Below are 18,281 nucleotides of genomic sequence, written 5' to 3'. Positions count from 1 at the left end.
TTTTTAAAGTTTTTAAAAAATAAATAATTCTGCAATACTCGTATAGCGTTATGACCCCTTCCAAAACTTTTATAAATTTTGAAAACTTAAGTAGTAAGCAAAACTGTTTTTCTATGATAGAACTTTTTTTTACTTTCTACTTATCTTTTTAAACATTTTTTATTCAACAAAAATTTCATGGTAAGTATGTACCTAACATTGATTTCCATATGTGAAACGTCCTTTTCATTAATATCCTACAAATTATTAAATTATAAACGTTTTTTTGTGCTATATAATTGTACACGTTTTCAAATTGAATCACAACGATTAAAAACGTAGAGAAAGTATTTTAAGAACGCCAAGAATCGTTTTTCGATTTAGGTCGAAAAATCTAGCAGCTGTAAAGTGGGGAAAATTGTCATTTATTACATTTATCAGCTTTGTTACTTCTTCCAATTCTCTTTTTCTATCAAAATTTGCTGCAGTTTGGTACACTACCCTGCGCATGGCTCTTTGCTCTATTAAATCACAGACGAAAACACCATTAAATGTCCTAACTTTAAAATTTCAATAAATAAAAGAATGAGTATTTAAAAATATATTTAACCCAACCCAATGCCATGTAATAAAGATTGTAAACCGTAGAAGTGAACTTTGCTTTCCGGAGATTAAATACTACATATACAGGTGCGCCAGAACTCGCGCCCCAGAGAAAAATGCCGTATAAGGTAAGATACCAGGAACATGGAAAAAATGTTAAAAAAATTTTATTTATAAAAATTTCGAAGTTATGAGGGTTTAAAGTTTGCACTTTGACTCTATTTATTTCTGTTGGAAAAATAATTTTCCAAGGTTTTTTTGCTATAGGCTATTAAAAGAGGAAACAAGGAAGCTGTATCTTAAATTGTAACTCTGTTCAATGTTATTTGTGGCTTTTATTGGCAAAATTTTTGTCCCTTTACTAAATAATTGTAAAAAACATATACAAGATCATCAGTATCATTAAATAGATATAAAAAAAAATGTCAAATGTCAAAAAATTAATGTCAAAATTTTTTGGCAGATAGATTTTTTTAAACATTTTTAATTGTCGAATAATAGTGAATCCCATCGAAAGTAAGAGAAGCCAGCCAAAAGTGTTGTTGAAAATTTCTACACTTTCTGCTAATGCACAAAAATCGCTCTTCAGTCTTTTGACAAGACCTAAGACGGTTTCTATGATTTTTTCTGTAAAACCACTATGCGACACTGTTGGCGGTACAGCAAAAAACACTCTCTACTTTGGTGTCAATATTGATAGCAATTTACTGTGGCATAACCATGGAGAAGTTTTAGAAAATAAACTGAATAAAGCTATATTTTTATTTCGGCAGTTAGCTAATACTGTTACAGTTGCTACTCTCAAGTGTGCCTACTTTGCATTATTTCAGTCTCACCTTTTATGCGGAATAGGAATTTGGGGACACTCAGCAATAAGACACCGACTATTTGCGTTTGAGTATTATGTATTTGCCTTCTTTATACGTTTTTAATTCTTTACTTTATATTAAGAAAAATATTTTAAGAAATACGCTAGATATAATGAATTTCACGGTCACAACACGAGAAGAAATAACAATATTGTGCCTTTGTATAACAGGGTATCTAGAATAAAGAGTTGTACCAGATATGATGCCATAAATTTTTTATGTTTTGCCTGAAGATTTTAGAGAAAAACCATTCAATATTTTTAAATCAAAATTGAAAGATTTCTTAGAATCAAATTGTCTGTACAACTCTGTTGAGTTTTTTAAGCGTAATTTTGCTAGTTTAAGTGATTGATTCTTTGTATTTACCTAAGATTGTGACTTGTGTAAAACGTGTATATCGTTAATGCATAAATAAATTATTATTATTAAAGTACATTTGAAAATATCAATATCATCCTCAAATTATATGTTTAAAGTAGCACGCACTAAATGACAAATGCATGTAATATTTATAATATGTATATAATTTCGAAATTTTTAGATTCCTAAAAGAGTTTTTGTTAATGATATATTTTGTTGAGCTATTGATAGTAAATTATACTTTTTTAAAATTATCTGTTTTTATCTTCATTGATAAAAATAATGGGACACCTACTTGCAACTTTTTCAATTTAAATTTAACTTCTTGTACTTTTAAAAACATTTACCTATTATTGCGAATATATTGGTTTAAATAACACTTACGGTTGTCAACAATGAAAACTTTTCACAAATCCCAATCATTATCAAGATTTTAAATAAATTCTGTATGTTAAAAATTTGACCAATTAGGTATTATTTTGAATGAGAGCACATATCTGTAAACTGGTAAATTCAAGAATGGTATAAATAATAACAAATAACAAGTCCAATGTCAACAATAATGATAGAGTTTTATATTACGTCCAAAAACATTGATCTCATCTTCAAATTAAAGTTGCATGCACAAAATGATGAATAGATGTAATTTACAGTGAGTTCGTTTTCACCGGCGAAAATTCAGGAATAATTGCAGTGGTAATTATGACATGTTTCGGAGGTCACACAATTTTCTGGTGATTCAAGTTTTTTTGTGTTACGCCACTGATTAAATTTGAACTTTTTTCTAAACAACAGAATAGTCACAACCCCTATCTTCCACAACAACAAAGATATTAAGGGTGAGTGGAAATTTCAACATTATTATTTAGAATTACATTACTATTTGAGAAAAAAAAATTCTGAAGTAAGCAAAAATGTTCTTTATTTTGTATTCAATGTTAAAGAGTGCTTTTATCAACTAATTTCAGTAGACAAAGTAATGTTTTATCGTCTAGTGAAATAAAGTAATTTTTATCTACTGTTTATATTCAAGAAATTCTGGTAGGTGAGTAAAAAATTAAACGAAATATTGTACACGACGATAAAGATTATTATCGTCTTGTATAATAAATAACAATTTGTTTTATAAAAGCTTATTAAAAAAAAACGTTTTTTATATACTTGTTATTCAACAAAAATTTTATGGTAAGTATCACAAAAATTAAAAACGTAAAAAAGCATTAAGAACGCCATAAATCGTTCTTCGATTTATGTCGAAATATCTAGCAGCTGTAAATTGAGGAAAATTGCCATTTATGACATTTATCAGCTTTATGATTTCTTCCACTTCTCTTTTTCTATCAAAATTTGCTGCAGTTTGGTACACKACCATTCGCATGGCTCTTTGCTCTGTTAAATCACAGATGAAAACACCATTAAATGTCCCAATCTTAAAATTTCAATAAATATGAGAATGAGTACCTATTTAAAAATATTTGAAAACCAACCAAATGCCATGTAATAAACATTATTCGGTATACAGGGTGCGCCAGAACTCGCGCCCCGGAGAAAAATGCCATATAAAGTAAGATACCAGAAACATGGAAAAAATGTTAAAAAAATTGTATCTATAAAAATTTCGTTAGTTATGAGCGTTTAAATTTTGCACTTTGATACTATTTATTTCTGTTGGTAAAATAATTTGCCAAGAATTTTTCCTATAGGCTATTAAAAGAGGAAACAAGGAAGCTGTATTCTAAATTCTAATTCTGTTCAATGTTACTTGTGGCTTTTATTAGCAAAATTTTTGTGCCTTTTCTAAATAATTGTAAAAGAAGCATATATAAGATCATCAGTATAATTAAATAAACATAAAAAATGTCTAATGTCAAAAAATAAATGTCAGATTTTTTTACAGATAGAATTTTTTAAACATTTTTTTCATGTTATGAAAATGTTTTTCATGCAAAATTTTTGTGCCTTTTCTAAATAATTGTAAAAGAAGCATATATAAGATCATCAGTATAATTAAATAAACATAAAAAATGTCTAATGTCAAAAAATAAATGTCAGATTTTTTTACAGATAGAATTTTTTAAACATTTTTTTCATGTTTCTGATATCAAATTTTCTCTGGGGCGCGAGGTCTGGCGCACCCTGTATAATTATCGGAATTGAATTTCGCTTTCCGGAGATTATATACCGCATATGTCAATAGTTAGAGAGCAGTGAATCCCATTGAGAGAACGAGAAGCCACTCAAAAGTGTTGTTGAAAATTTCTACACATTCTGCTAATGCACAAAAATCGCTCTTCAGTCTTTTGAAAGACAATTTGTTTAATCGGTTAGGTTGCATCTTCAAAAGCGTGTACATAGTTTTGGAGAAATCAGTGAATCCAATCAGAATCAGATTTAAAAATTCATAAATCAAATTATAAACAATAAAATGAGCATAAAATTGTAAATATTCCACTGTATAACATTTAAAGAAGAAATTGACACCCACTATTTGAGCCCAAATATAGGTGTAGTACGTAAAGATTACTACGAAAACAACATTTGTTAAAAGAAAAGATAAAAACCAAACTAAATCTTCCTTCTCATTGCTACTTTTAAGAAGTTTCAAAGTTTTGATAAATCTGTTGCATTGATGTCTTTTCGTGGCTGTTATTATAATTGTAGAAATATTAAGAATAAACAAAACTGTGTCTGTAGCGACTTGAATAGTGAGTATCTCAGGAGTCAATTTTTCATACGAAGCTTTTCTGTAAAAAGCTGAAATTGACACTCCTGCAGTAAACAGTATTATCCAGAGTAGTACATATGTTTTTGATGAAAACACAAGTCCATTTTTTTCTATTTGAACAGGTGTAAGTGCTAGTAAACTTCCGAAAACAAGGGCAAAATTTATCTTTCTAAAAACAACTTGTTTAAAATCAATACTAAAATCAAGAATAGTACAGACAATAGGCAATAATTAAATTACGTTCGAAAACATCAATATTTTCCTCAAATTAAATATTTAAAAAGTACGAGTAGCATGCACAAAAGCATGTTATGTGGACATTGATAAAAAGTGCAACTAAATTCCAACACGTTTTTTGTTATAGGAAAAATACTTTACATTTTACATAATTAGAATAATCGTAAGGTATATCTTTAGTATAGTAAATCAATATAATAGTTTATTACAGTAATTAATAAATGTCGTTTTGAGACAAAATCTTTAATGTATTCGTAGGTAGATATACCTACTATAAATGTATAAATTCTAAAAATTTTCATAACAGTGATTCTCAAAACTTTTTTATATTATATAGGTGTAAATCCCTGAAAAATGAAAAAAATGTTTGATCAACTTTAACGTTCAAACCATTTTCTTTCACGACCAATCCGGAAAATTAAACTACATTTCGAAGAAATTTTAATTTGTGTTTGTAATTTGCATCCAAAATCGTGAACAACAGCATTCGAAATCCTTCGATTAAGGTCAAAAAACCTAGCAGCTGTAAAATTTGGCGAATTAGTATTGACTACATTTTGAATTTTTTTATTTCTCCCAATTTTCTTTCTTTTCCTTTAATACATCTGGTTTCAATTTTGTACACCATCATCACAAGTAAGAATTCTAGAAAACGTCCAAACCTAAAACTAGTGTTTTAAATATGGCAAAAACACAGAAAAGTGTTTAACTACGAGTATGTGCCATAAAATATACATTACGTTGTATGGCACTGTTTCAGTTGTGTTTTTCGCTCCTATGACTATACCTTGGACATTAATTAAAATCTGGAGGGTCGTAAATGCAACCAGTAGTAAAATCAAAATCCCAAAAAGATTGTTAAAAACATCAACACAGTCCGCCAGCATTCATATATCATTTTGAATGTTTCTCAACAAAGCGAAATTTTGCTTGGAGACAATTTTTGAAACGGTTTGGTAGTTCTTAAGGACATGTTTACAAACACGTAAATCAAAAAGTAGACAATAAATTGGGCATAAAACTGGAAATATCTAACTGTTGTTCCGGATTTGATAAATAAAACAATATCTTGAGCACAAATTTTATTGTTCGTACATCCGATGAGTACGAGATCAAATGCCGAATTGGCCTCTCGACACATCAGTTGTAAAAGAAGTTGTACGAATCATCATTTTTTTAAAAAAAATGTATCGGYTTAGATGACTAATTGCTGCCAAGGTACAGACAAAGAGATTTACAAAAGTTGGGTAACGAATTAACAAAAACCAATGAGTCAGGAAATGTTCTAGAAAATGGTAAAACGTAATAATTAGTAACTGTCAAATAATAAATCCCAACGCTAAATAATGAATAGCAATAATAATAAATTTGTAACAATAGTAATAAATATGTAACACTGTATACAGTTTGTAAAATGCCACTCCCATTATCCGTGTCCATATAACTGTGAAATACCAGAAGAAAGACATTTGCCACAACAAAAGGCAAAAACCAAAATGAATCCCTGTTATTATGCTTTCTACAGCCTTTAAATTGTTGATAAGTTGGTACATTGTTGCTTCTTTTTTGCTGTTGTGACATATGTGCAGATGTTAAGGGACAACAAAAGTAAGTCCAAAGATGTTTGAACAACAAGTCGTATCGGGCTTAGATTTTGATAAAATTCTCCCCGAAATTGTCACTCCTGTAGTAAACAGAGTAATTCAAAGTAGTGAATACGCCTTTGATGAAAATAAAACATTTTCTTTGATCCAAATAGGCGTTAAGGATATCAAACCTCCAAATTTAAAACTCAGATTTAATAATTTTATTGTCATGTTGCCTACCAGTCTAGTGGAGGTTTTGGTAAAGAATTAGGGCAATCAATATTTAAGCATAACTAGTTTTTTTTTTAATATATTTCACATGGCATATAATTTCATTATTGAACTGAGGCAATGTTGTTATTTCAACAAATAATTGGAGTAAAATCCATACGATTAGAACGTTATTTGCACTCAAACCAACATAAAAAAATTAGTTTTGTTGTTGTTGAAAACAATTACTTGGAAATCTCTCAAATAAAATTGGTGATGAAGAATTCTATAAAATGTATGCAATGGAGAATTTTCAATTTTAAGCTCATTTATTGTTTACTATTTGATTTATGTATTTTTTAAGCTGATACTGAACAGAGTTGAAAATCTATTATTAATCTTTTGAAGGTGCTATCTAATCGACTAAATAGTTTTACTTTGAAGAGTATAAAAATGGAATTTTGTGCATTGGCAAAATGTAACAATATTTTCAACAATATTTTTGTTTGGGTAATATTATTGTTGATACAATTTTGTTTTCTTCAACAAATGGCACATTTACTCAGTTTGACCGTCACTGTTATGTCATATTCAAAATAATGCATATTACCTGATTGAAAAATAAGATTTTATAAAAAAAAAATGCAGTAAAAGAAAATAGGTGCCGCATTATTTTAATTCATGAAGATAAGACAGATAATTGTTTAAAAAGTATATTTTACAATCAATAACTCAACAAAATATATCATTAACAACCTCTTTTAGGAATCTAAAAATTTCGAAATTATATACATATTATATTACCTACATGTATTTGTCATTTTGTGCGTGCTACTTTAAACATATAATTTGAAGATGATATTGATATTTTCAAATGTACTTTAAAAATTTATCATTATTAACAGTAGACTTTATTGTTTATAGTATTCTGAATTTAGCAGGTTACAGAGATTTGCTCTAATTCAAAAATAATTGGTTATAGTTTTGCAACAATTTGCTTATGAAGGTGATAATAATAATATTTATTACCTCATCGTTTTCTTTTAATGGGAATTTAAAACATGTCAGGACAAACACTACAGGAGTGTCAATTTCCGCTGAATATAGAAAAGCACTTTTAACGCTTTTGGAACCACCGGACAAACTTGATCGTAACTGAATGGTACTGTAATTCAATTTCGCGCAGAAACCAATCATTAGCACTAAAATTCACTTTGCGGGAAACCACGTCACTTAGACTACCAGTGTTGGTACCATTTTTCAGTACTCGACCATGAGTTTGGTTGCTCTCATCGATTAAAACTGAAAAGTTCAAGTAGTTGGAGAGAGAATTCAAAAGACGGGTCCATTTTTTCGAAACCACCAGTTTTCAAGTCGCTATAAATTGGATTGTGTAAGATATAGGTTGGAATTTGCTTGAGAGTAGTGAGTGGTCGCTTAAACAAGGAGACTTTAAAGGGATATCCTTGGAAATTTTGAAGCGAATTTGATACTAACATAAAATTATCTAGGGAATAATTCTGAGTCACCCCCCATTTATTGCCATTCTTTATGGAAGTATGGTAACCAAATAAACTGTCACAAAAGCAAGCTTGCGCTGATTGGTCCAGAGTAACTTAAGGACGTGATTGATTTCTTTCCTGAGGGTTTTGCAGTCGGAAGATGTAAACAGAATTGCAAAAGTTGCTCTTGCTTCCGGTACTATTTCGGTACTATCTTCTTCCAGAAATGCTAGTAAAACTTTAACATCCCACACAATTATGACATGGCCCTCGTACGAGTCTAACGGAAGAGTTTTAATTTTAAACAACTCTTTATCACTCAGTTCTACATACTGATCAATACATTCGTTTAAAAACAAGGTACTATTTTTATCTAAACTTTTCTCTTTTATTATAATTGAAAAGTTTAAACTTTTCATTAATTGCACAACGATTTCGTCTAAATCGATTTGGTAAATGCCATTAAATAAAAAAGTAAAAGTCAAATGACGAACTAAAATAAAATGCTTTTGATAGACGTTTAGAAGCTTTTTTTTGTCATTATTGTGAGGCACCTCAAGTAAACAAATTATCACTTGGATTAAAGTTAAATCAACAATCAAAGTAAATACGTGTAGTGGCATAGTGTAACTAATAGGAAGTCTCCACAAATCTTTATTTGTTTCAACTTTGAATATTTTATCACAACTTGAGTAGACACGCGTCAAATTTATTTTCACCTTGTTATTGACTATTTAATTAATAACTTGTTCTATTTAATTTTATTTACTTTTAGGCCACTGTGCGTTTTGTTTATAAAGAAAATTATCGGGTATTAGAAAATATTATATAAATAATAAACGATAATTAATTTTAAAATCTACTTTGAATTAAATTGGCATATTAGAGAAAATTTTTGCTATAAAAAGGCAAAAATAAAAAACGTTAATTTTTTGCAATAAATGTTTATTGTTTTTGTGATAWTGTGCATTATTCAGTACATGAAACTTAATAWYTCYTRWTGTGRAGRATTTCTCCAATAAATACTAAAATAGATCCTACATGACCTATAATAATCATATAAAAAGGAACTTGAAGATCATACAACGAGAAAGACTGAGTCTTCGACTTGTTTCTATTTAGATTAATCCAATTTTCAAGAATCATGCTATCAACAACATCCTCGTACCATTTTTTAGTCAAGCCGGCTTCCAAAAGTTTGGTAAGAATGTTGTTAAAAACAGTGAGAAAAGCGGAACCTTTGGGAACAATATTTGTGATTCCAAATGTCTGAATGCACTCATCAACGATGTGTATGAGMGGCCATCCATCTTCATCTAAATATTTAGACCTCACYATAAAATTCAGGTAGGATATTKTATCAGTGGTTGCAATATTKCGATGATAAGCAACCCAATCATAAACATTAGGAGGTARTGGAATGGTCCTAYTTYTTAATTTTTCAAATAWACTGGAATTRTCTTTTCTGATGAAATAAAAAATTGATGATCCCARTGGTAGTTCTGACTCAAYCATTTCGTCAATTGTGTTTATATCAGGATAAAATGATGTTGTGGTAAARCTTTGAAAGAGGAATCCTTGAAWTATTCCCATTATGACAATATTGAAGCCCATGCAAGAAGTCAAAAAGAAAATTTGACTAAAATTTGGATGCACATTTTTTGGAACTCCCAACAAAAATTTAGTGATTGTAGAGAAAGCTTTGCTCAATTTTTCTGTTTTGAGAAAGTACCAAAACGCGGAACAGACAACAAATGTGCAAATTATCGAAATCCAGGCCGATTGTTTAAAGCATCGAAAAGTACTCGACCATTTATACACTTTGAGAGCTTTTGGAACRGCCAAACACACTTTTTCAGTCAAGCGGGGGACCGTAAATTCGAGTTTATTGGTGTTGTAGCTTAGCAAATAGCGACTGTTGGCGCTAAAGATTATTCTGCGGTCAATTATGTCTCCAATAGCACCAGTCGCTGTACCATTTTTATAAATGTAACCGTAATAATTCGGGGTACTGTTAACAATCGTGATATCAAAATTGAGAGACTTGGATAAAGTCCCTAAAACCATGCCATCAACGCCTGCAAAATTTTTGGAATAACTCAAATTTTTGTAAATAAGATTATCGCTCAGAAATTTAGGTAAACTTGTAATAGCTGATGGTGACATTGGAAAAATGCCGATTTTGAGCGGAAATTGATTGAAATTAATCAACGCATTTGTGATAACTCGGGGGTTTTGAACAATTTCTTGCATTCTGTAACTATTGGTCATCCCCCAAAAACCAACTCTTTTAACAAACGGGCGATAGACATAAACTTCAGAATCACAAAAGCATGAAGTTTGAGCAATTATATTAAACACGTTGTAGTCAGTCCACAACCGCTTTAAAATTGCACTAATTTGAAATCTTATAATTTCGCAAGTTTCTGTAGAAAAGGTGAAGGCAAAATGTATAATATAAGTGGCTCTGACTTCAGGAATTACAACCTGGAAATCTTGATCCAAAAAATCATGAAGCGAGTCAACGTCCCAGATTATGATGAAATAGCCTTTGGAAGAATCAGAAGAGAGTCGTTTGAGTTGAGAGAGTTCTTGCTCATCTATTGGATCAAAATTTTGTTTAACTGTACTATAAGTGTGGTTGGTGAAAGTACGTTTTGGGGAATTCCGTCCAGATAAAAAAAATTCTTGCATTCGCAAAACCACTAGCAAATTTAAACTGTTGATTTGTTTCAATAGAGTAACAGTATAATGGTTTAGGTCGTGTTGGTGCTCATCTGTTTGCAAAACTTGAACTGTTAATGAATTCACTAGAAGAAAATGGTTTTTGCAAATGTGCCAAAAATTGTCAGAGTAAAAGGAACATTGGTTTAGAAGATTATCGCTAGTTTGCATTAGAGTATTTCCAAATAAATTCTTAACAAAAATTATAGTTATTGTTAAAATTAAAAGTATCATTGTTTGAATATCGTTGTCTCAGTCTTCAGTAACGTAATGAATGCTTTTATTTGCTTATTCATAGATAAAAGCACCATTAAGTAACGTTTAGATACTTAATGGGTTGTAATTTTTTATTCTCTTTTCATTAAAATTTTACACAGAAAAATTATATAATTATTATTATCAATTGTTAGTTAAAGTTGGTTTGAACAAAAAAATTTTTAATGGGAATTGATTCAAATTTCTTAACTTATTAGTTTCCGTTGCTTCGACCAAGTCGCAACTTTTACAACTCCCCCAGGAGTTACCACTGTATTCAAAGGGTCAAAACTGGTAAAGTGTATCACCGGGACACGGGTTTTGCATGACTACATTTATAACGTTGTATTCATACCAAAACTTTTTCAAAATTTCACCAAAGTTAACATGCACAGTGCGACAATCCTCTTGAAGAATGACTATATAGTAAGTGCCTTTTTCCTCCGGTACCACCGTCAAGTTGTTAAGAAATTGGTTAAGTATTTCGAGGCTCCAGACGATAATTATGTAATTTAGAGTTACATTACTTTGATTTTTGCTCAAGTATTTTTCTTGAACCACAACAAGTGTGTGAATTTTAAGCAAAATTTCTTCTGCAAAATCTCTTATTTTGCTTCGTTGATTAGCAGTCTATAGCATCGATATTGCTACAAAATTGACAGGCTTGAAGTATTTTTTTAAATACTGGAAATGAGCTTCACTGAGGTGGACATTATCTGGGTTAGTTTTGTTGAAAGAAAGGACCATTAAAACTAGCCAAAACATAAATCGAGTTATTTTCATTGTTCATGATGTTCTGGATTTTTTTTAATAAAATATCAGTTTGCGACACAAATCTCTGTCAGTGTGGAAACGAAAGGAAATTATATAGAATTAGCAACTTAATTATTTACTAGTTATAATACAAAATTAGTGCTTTGACGTGGTGTTTTTACTACTGTGCCAACAATAAAAATCGAACAAAATCGAACAATTTTTTTCATTATTTACTGTGTCTCTGTTGTTGCACTCACCACCAGAATAATTCGTTTCAAACTGAATTATCACTATCAAAAAAGTGATGATAGCATTAAACATCTTGAAGATCGTTTTCCTATTTATCACAAAAAATCTAGCTGTGAAGAAAACAAGAAAATTATTTTTAATTGCAACCACAAATTTGTTGAGATTTTCTCTTTCTTGTGTGTGTTTTATTTCGACAAAATGTCTTTCCAAATCTAGATCATAAACCAAATTCAGTAACTCCTCGGCTGTGTGGTCTACAGAATCGCATAATAAAATATTTAAAAAGTGCACATCTATAACAAAGCGGTTAAATATCATGAAATTTCTCACCGATTGCCACGAAATTATTAACATTAGAAATGATCGTCGCAAGTAATTTTCTTGATCCCCCGAAAATTCCTTGGAGATAGATCATTATTTGAAAACATGCTAAGTAACAGAAACGGCCAACCAAAAATGTCATTAAAGGCGTCAATTGATTCCCTCAAGTTGAAAATCTGACTTTTGATTACTTGCAAAGGCATCAAAGGCCGTCTCTCTTCGGATAAAGATGTTTTCAACTGTGTATATTTCACCACCAAAATTTTAAAATCGTGTATAAAAGAAAGTAGAGCAGGAATTGTGAATATAATTGAAAATATTCAAAACCGTACTGTAGAATATAAGCTACACCCAAAAAAAAAAAAAACGTGAAAACAACAGTAGAATAAACGTGGATTAAATGGAATAAAATATTTGCAATAATAATTTTTTTTTTCTCGGTCAACTTTTAGATTCACTAGCTATTTGCTCCACTGATATTTTTCTGTGACAGTTGTCAAGACTGAGTATATATTAAGTATTATCAAAATTCCATCCATTCCATAATTTGGATTAACAAGTTTATGTCTTAATGTTGAATAGTTAGGTATTCTATAAAAAATTGAAACAGTGAAAAACACCACATAAACTCAAATCATCATGCATGCATGTGCACGATGAGAAAAAAAATTTCTTCAGTGGGAGTCATTACTAGAAAATTCCAGATTTTAAGAACCCACTTCACCATTTTTATAGTTCATAGTAAAATAACTAAGGATTTTATCGAAAAATCATTATATTTAGACAAATTGGTATAAGGAAACTAGTCAAACACAAGTCTGTTTGTTTAGCTTCATTTATTGGTGTTTACAAATTGATGTTTGTAGAATTGTGTGTCATTTCAAACTGAATCATGACGATTAGGAAGGTCACAATAGCGTCAAGAATGCCCAAAATCGTCCCTCGGCTTATAACAAAAAACCTAGCGGCGTAAAATCGCGGAAAATTATCCTTTATCGTCAATGTCAACTCCTGCATTTGCTCCATGTTTTTGCAACTTCTGTTCAAGAAATATTTCTCCAGACTGTAGCTCGTGTCCAAAATCGTTTGTCCCTCGTTGCAAATTTCATCGCAGAGAAAGACATTGGTCGAAGCGTTGACCTAATATTTCAATAAAATTTGAAAATCAACAAGAGAAACTTACAGTGTGCCAAAAAATCACTACAACCATATAGACAATCATGTAGATGTCTTTAAAACCCAGCATTACTATCAGGTGGAGATACATCAAAACTTGTAGCGTAACATAAGTGATAAGGAACAAAATTTGCCACCCAAAAATTTCATTTGCGAGATCCACCGCTTCTTTCAACATGCAAAAATCGTACTGGATTTTGTCCAAATGGGCGAGGGTGTATCCCGCTCTCCGGCAATTTTCCARTTTTTCCAAAAACTGCAATTTCAGTTGGAGATGTCTCGAGAGAGCTTGATACCTCACCAGTAGCATTTTTACGACAACAAAAAACAAAAAAATTATGAAAAAAAGCACATACATTTGGAAATACTCAATAGCAAACTGTTTGAAAAACTCATCGCCCATTAGACTTGCAAAAATGTAGCTCATGTAGCTTTGGTAGCCCCAAAAGAAGCAGTTTGAGACCACAAAAAGGCTATATTGCGATTTTTCTTCAATATTATTGTGGTTTTGCACGATTTTCAGCTTCCTCAATAACTGCCACCACGGCGATTTTTTTTCAGAGCTGTTAGAACCGTGTATATGTTTTGCACAAACAGCGTGAAGTCAAGTGTGATTTGAACGACTGCTTTTATGTGAATAAATTTCTCGTAGTCTTTCGCCCTATAAAATACCGATATTGCCACTCCAAGAGTGAGAAATGCAACCACACAATACGCGTAAACTTTTTCGAGACAAGTCGAAGCAGTTCGACTTTTTTTTTAAACTGGGGGTTATGGCGAAAAAATGCCCCACTTTCAACACCAATTTCAGGAGCCGGAAACTCATTTTATCGCGTCAAATGGAATGGAAAGTATCAAGAATACACAATTGTTATATTTAATTTTGAGTAGGTAAATAAACATAAATATTTGGTCTATGCATTTTAAATAATGGTATAAACAGTGGCGCAGCGTGGGCGTGGGGAGGGTTTTGGGGTATAACTATTTAACGTAGGACAATTATATTTTTTTATATGATAATAGTTATTTATTGTAAGAGTGTGTTAGGTAGCGTTTTATCCACGCAAGAATGTTTAATCGCGAGAACGTCAGTTCGAACGGTTAATTTTCTTAAGTGGATAAAACGCGACTAACACACGACTGCAATATAACGTTTTACCCACAATCACAGCCCCAAATTATTCCAAACTTAATTAAAAATTAAACTGACATTTAAACACGTCACGCCAGATGTGCTTTCGGTTAAACATAGTAAGCTGTTACGCGGTGCGCTGGTTACTAACAGTGGAATAAAGTTACTCTATTCCACTAGTGGATAAAGTGGTACTTTATACGCATTTAAAGTTTGGAATAAAGTCTCTTTATAGAGTGATTGTGGATAAAAAATAAAATTTGCTTTACAATGGTACCAAACAAAAAGGACTAGCGTCAATAACTCCGAAGTTATTATCAATAAACCCCTCAAATTACCGAAAAACGCCCAAAATTTCAACAAAAATCAAGGAAATTGGAAACTTTAAAATTGAACCAATTGCACTCTTGGGGGTTCAAGAGACTTGGAACAGTGCGAAAACGTAAAAATGCAAGAAATAAATTAAAAAAAAAAATTGTGTAGTCTGCATGAATATATTGAATTAAAACATTGAGACTGTGGGCGGCGAGGTGGAGATCAAGTCATCAATTTTTTACTAATTTAAATTCAAATACTAATTCAAGTTAGAAATAAAAGAAGGCGAGCGCTTGAAAGCTATAATAAGAAAGAGAAAGAGCATAAGAACAAATAAGAGAACAAAGCATAAGTAAGGGCTGGCTCATAATAAAAGATACAATTTTGTTTTTCGATGGCGACCTTTGTTACAAATAAAATTCTTTAATTTGGAATATAAACACAAAAGAAAATGTGAGAGATCAAAAATGGCCGAAATTATACGGATCTAAGATTTTGACTTCAATCAACTTTTTTAAATAACTTTTTGACGTGTCTGTTACTAAAAATCTACTTTGGATGAAAATGAAAAATCTTAGTTGGCCGATGACTTTGAAATTTGGTGTAAGGGCCCAAATGTTGATTTTAAACATGTTTTTTATAAAATTTTTAGCGTATTTGCAACGTAATAGGTATCTAATTTACGAAACAAGAAAACTCATTCGTTTTTGACCATATTTTCTTCTATAAACAAGTTAAAGTTAACTTAATGAACAAAAGTCCATTTTTTTATTTAGTTTAAGGTACATCAACCAGCGTGGGTTATTAGCACCTGTTACTATATATACATAGGTACATAAAATATTTGTGAAATGTAAGAATAATAATTACAATAAGTTAAACAATTGGATGGATTTCAGGTATTGCAGTGTGTTCCTTGTATTTTTCACATTATTGTTGAGATTTTCAGTTAAGGTTCCAAGTAGGCCGAATTGCTCTCTTTGAGTTTTGTAGTATGGACAATCTTGAATTATATGTTTGATTGTAGTGGGTGCATAGCATTTTGGGCATACAGGCGGTTCTGCTTTAGTAATCAGATGACCGTGTGTTAGTCTTGTATGTCCTAGTCGCAATCTAGATAGTACGACCTCATCAGCTCGAGGGTGAACAGCTAACTTCCACGGTAGGTTTACATTTATGAAGTGCTGTATTAGTATTTTTTGCCCATTGGGATTGCCATTTGTTCTGCATTTGCTGTTTTAACGCAGCTATTGCATCCTGTCTCTGCACATGACTTCGCTGAATGGCTGTAGGATTGCATGTGGCTTCTTTGGCTGCCCTGTCCGCTTCCTCATTGCCTAATATCCCTACGTGTGACGGAATCCATATAAAGTGGATGAGTTTTCCAATTTGTCGAAGAGAGTGGACCTTGGTTTTAATATTATTGACAAGAGGGCTAACCGGGTTTAATTGTTGCATTTGATGTAAAGAACTAAGCGAGTCGGTACAGATGATGATATCTCGGTTTTCGCCTGCCCGTAGATCTTGATCGTCTAAAGCCTCGTGCAATGCACAGAGTTCAGCCGTTAGAACAGAAGTGTCAGGGGGAAGATGAAACATTTTTGTGGAAGTTGGTGTTACATAGGCACAGCCTACTTCTTGTTCTCTCTTGGACGCATCGACGTAGATAGTATATGGGTTGTTGTATGACTGAAGAATCTGTGTTAGCGTTTTATTTGCAGAAATGAAGAGTTCCGAGTTTGGGATGCATTTTAGTTGAAGGTTACAGCTGATGTGGCCGTGGACCCAGAAAGGAGGATTTGAGTACTTTTGACAGTGAATAGGACTAGGTGTGTGGGAAAGGTCTTGGAGAGCGAACTGTATGCGGCGGTATATGGGTGGGCGAGCAAATTTTTTTTCCTCAAATATTTTCTGTGACCGTTTTGAGTTTAACATTTTATTAATAGGATTTGCAGGGTGTTCGGTTATTCGAAGTCTGTATGCAAGTGTGAGGTAGTTTCGACGTAGAGAGAGAGAGCTGGCTCTGATGCTAAACAGTGGAGGCTTTGGACCGGGGTGGTACGAAATGCTCCTAAAGCTATTCTTAAAGCAGAATTTTGTATTACGTTTAGAGGATTTAGTGTGGAAGAAGTTGCTGTGGCGTACGCTATACTTCCGTAATTAATGACTGATCGAATGAGTGTTCTGTATATTCGCAGTATCATATCTGTATCTGCTCCCTAAGAGTGGTTAGCCAGAACTTTGAGAAGCCCTAAGCGTTTATTACATTCTGTTCGTATGTTATTGATGTGTGCTTTCCAGTTTAGCCGATTATCGAAAGTTACTCCTAGGTATTAAATGGAGGTAGCATAATCGAGCGGTCTGTTGTGTAATAGAAGTTGGTGCTGCTCTTCGTTCTTTATTTTGGAGAATACTATACACTTAGTCTTTTCTACAGAAAACATAAATCCTGTTTTTTGGGACCACTTTTCCAGATTGTCAAGGGCTTGCTGCATTAATCTTGTCATGGATCTTAGGTTACTGCCTTTTATGTATAATGTCAGGTCATCTGCATAGAGGAGGGACTTTATTGGAGAAGATATATTTTCAACAACGTCGTTAATAGCAATTAAGWATAAGGTAGTGCTAAGGACAGATCCCTRTGRCGTCCCATTTTCTAATTCTTTGGGAGAAGACATCTGACCATTGACGGCTACACGAAATGATCTGTTTTTTAGAAAATTTTCTATAAATTTAAGAATCTTTCCTTGAACTTTCCATTGTGCGAGTTTTTTTAGGATCGCAAATCGCCATGTACTATCATAAGCTCTCTTGATGTCGAAGAATACTGCTAGTACTTTTTGTTTGTTTGCATATCCTTCCAATATGTCAGATTCTAATTGTATCATGTTGTCAGTAGTTGACCTTGAAGGTCTGAATCCGTATTGGAATGGAAGAAAGAGTTTTTTATTTTCAAGATACCACATAAGTCTCTTATTAAGTATTTTTTCAAGCAATTTACACATACTGCAAGTAAGAGATATAGGTCTGTACGATACAGGATCAGATTTGTTTTTATTAGGTTTGCAGATTGGTATCACAACAGCTGTTGACCAGGAAACAGGGAATGTACCATCTTCAAGTAGAGTATTATATGCGTTTAGGAGATAGTGTTTGGCCGAAGGAGGAAGCATTTTTAGAACGACGAAAGAAATTCTATTAGGTCCTGGAGCGCCATTTTTGCAAACTTTAAGGGATTCTTCAAGTTCCTCGATTGTTATTAAGTGGTTGATTATATGATCA

General features: G+C 31.9%; 2 pseudogenes; both read right to left on the bottom strand.

Moving 5' to 3' along the window:
• Positions 1-10,827: 10,827 nt before the first annotated feature.
• On the bottom strand, positions 10,828-13,103 carry LOC123005247 (annotated as a pseudogene).
• A 119-nt stretch (positions 13,104-13,222) lies between these two features.
• Positions 13,223-14,378, bottom strand: LOC123005587 (annotated as a pseudogene).
• Positions 14,379-18,281: the final 3,903 nt, after the last annotated feature.

The sequence above is a fragment of the Tribolium madens genome, unplaced genomic scaffold (genome assembly GCF_015345945.1).
Source record: "Tribolium madens isolate multiple individuals breed KSU strain unplaced genomic scaffold, Tmad_KSU_1.1 Scaffold_20;HRSCAF=117;Tcas5.2_LG4, whole genome shotgun sequence".
NCBI lineage: Eukaryota > Metazoa > Arthropoda > Insecta > Coleoptera > Tenebrionidae > Tribolium > Tribolium madens.
Note: the sequence above shows the minus strand (reverse complement) of the source record. Positions and strands in the feature narration are given on the sequence as shown.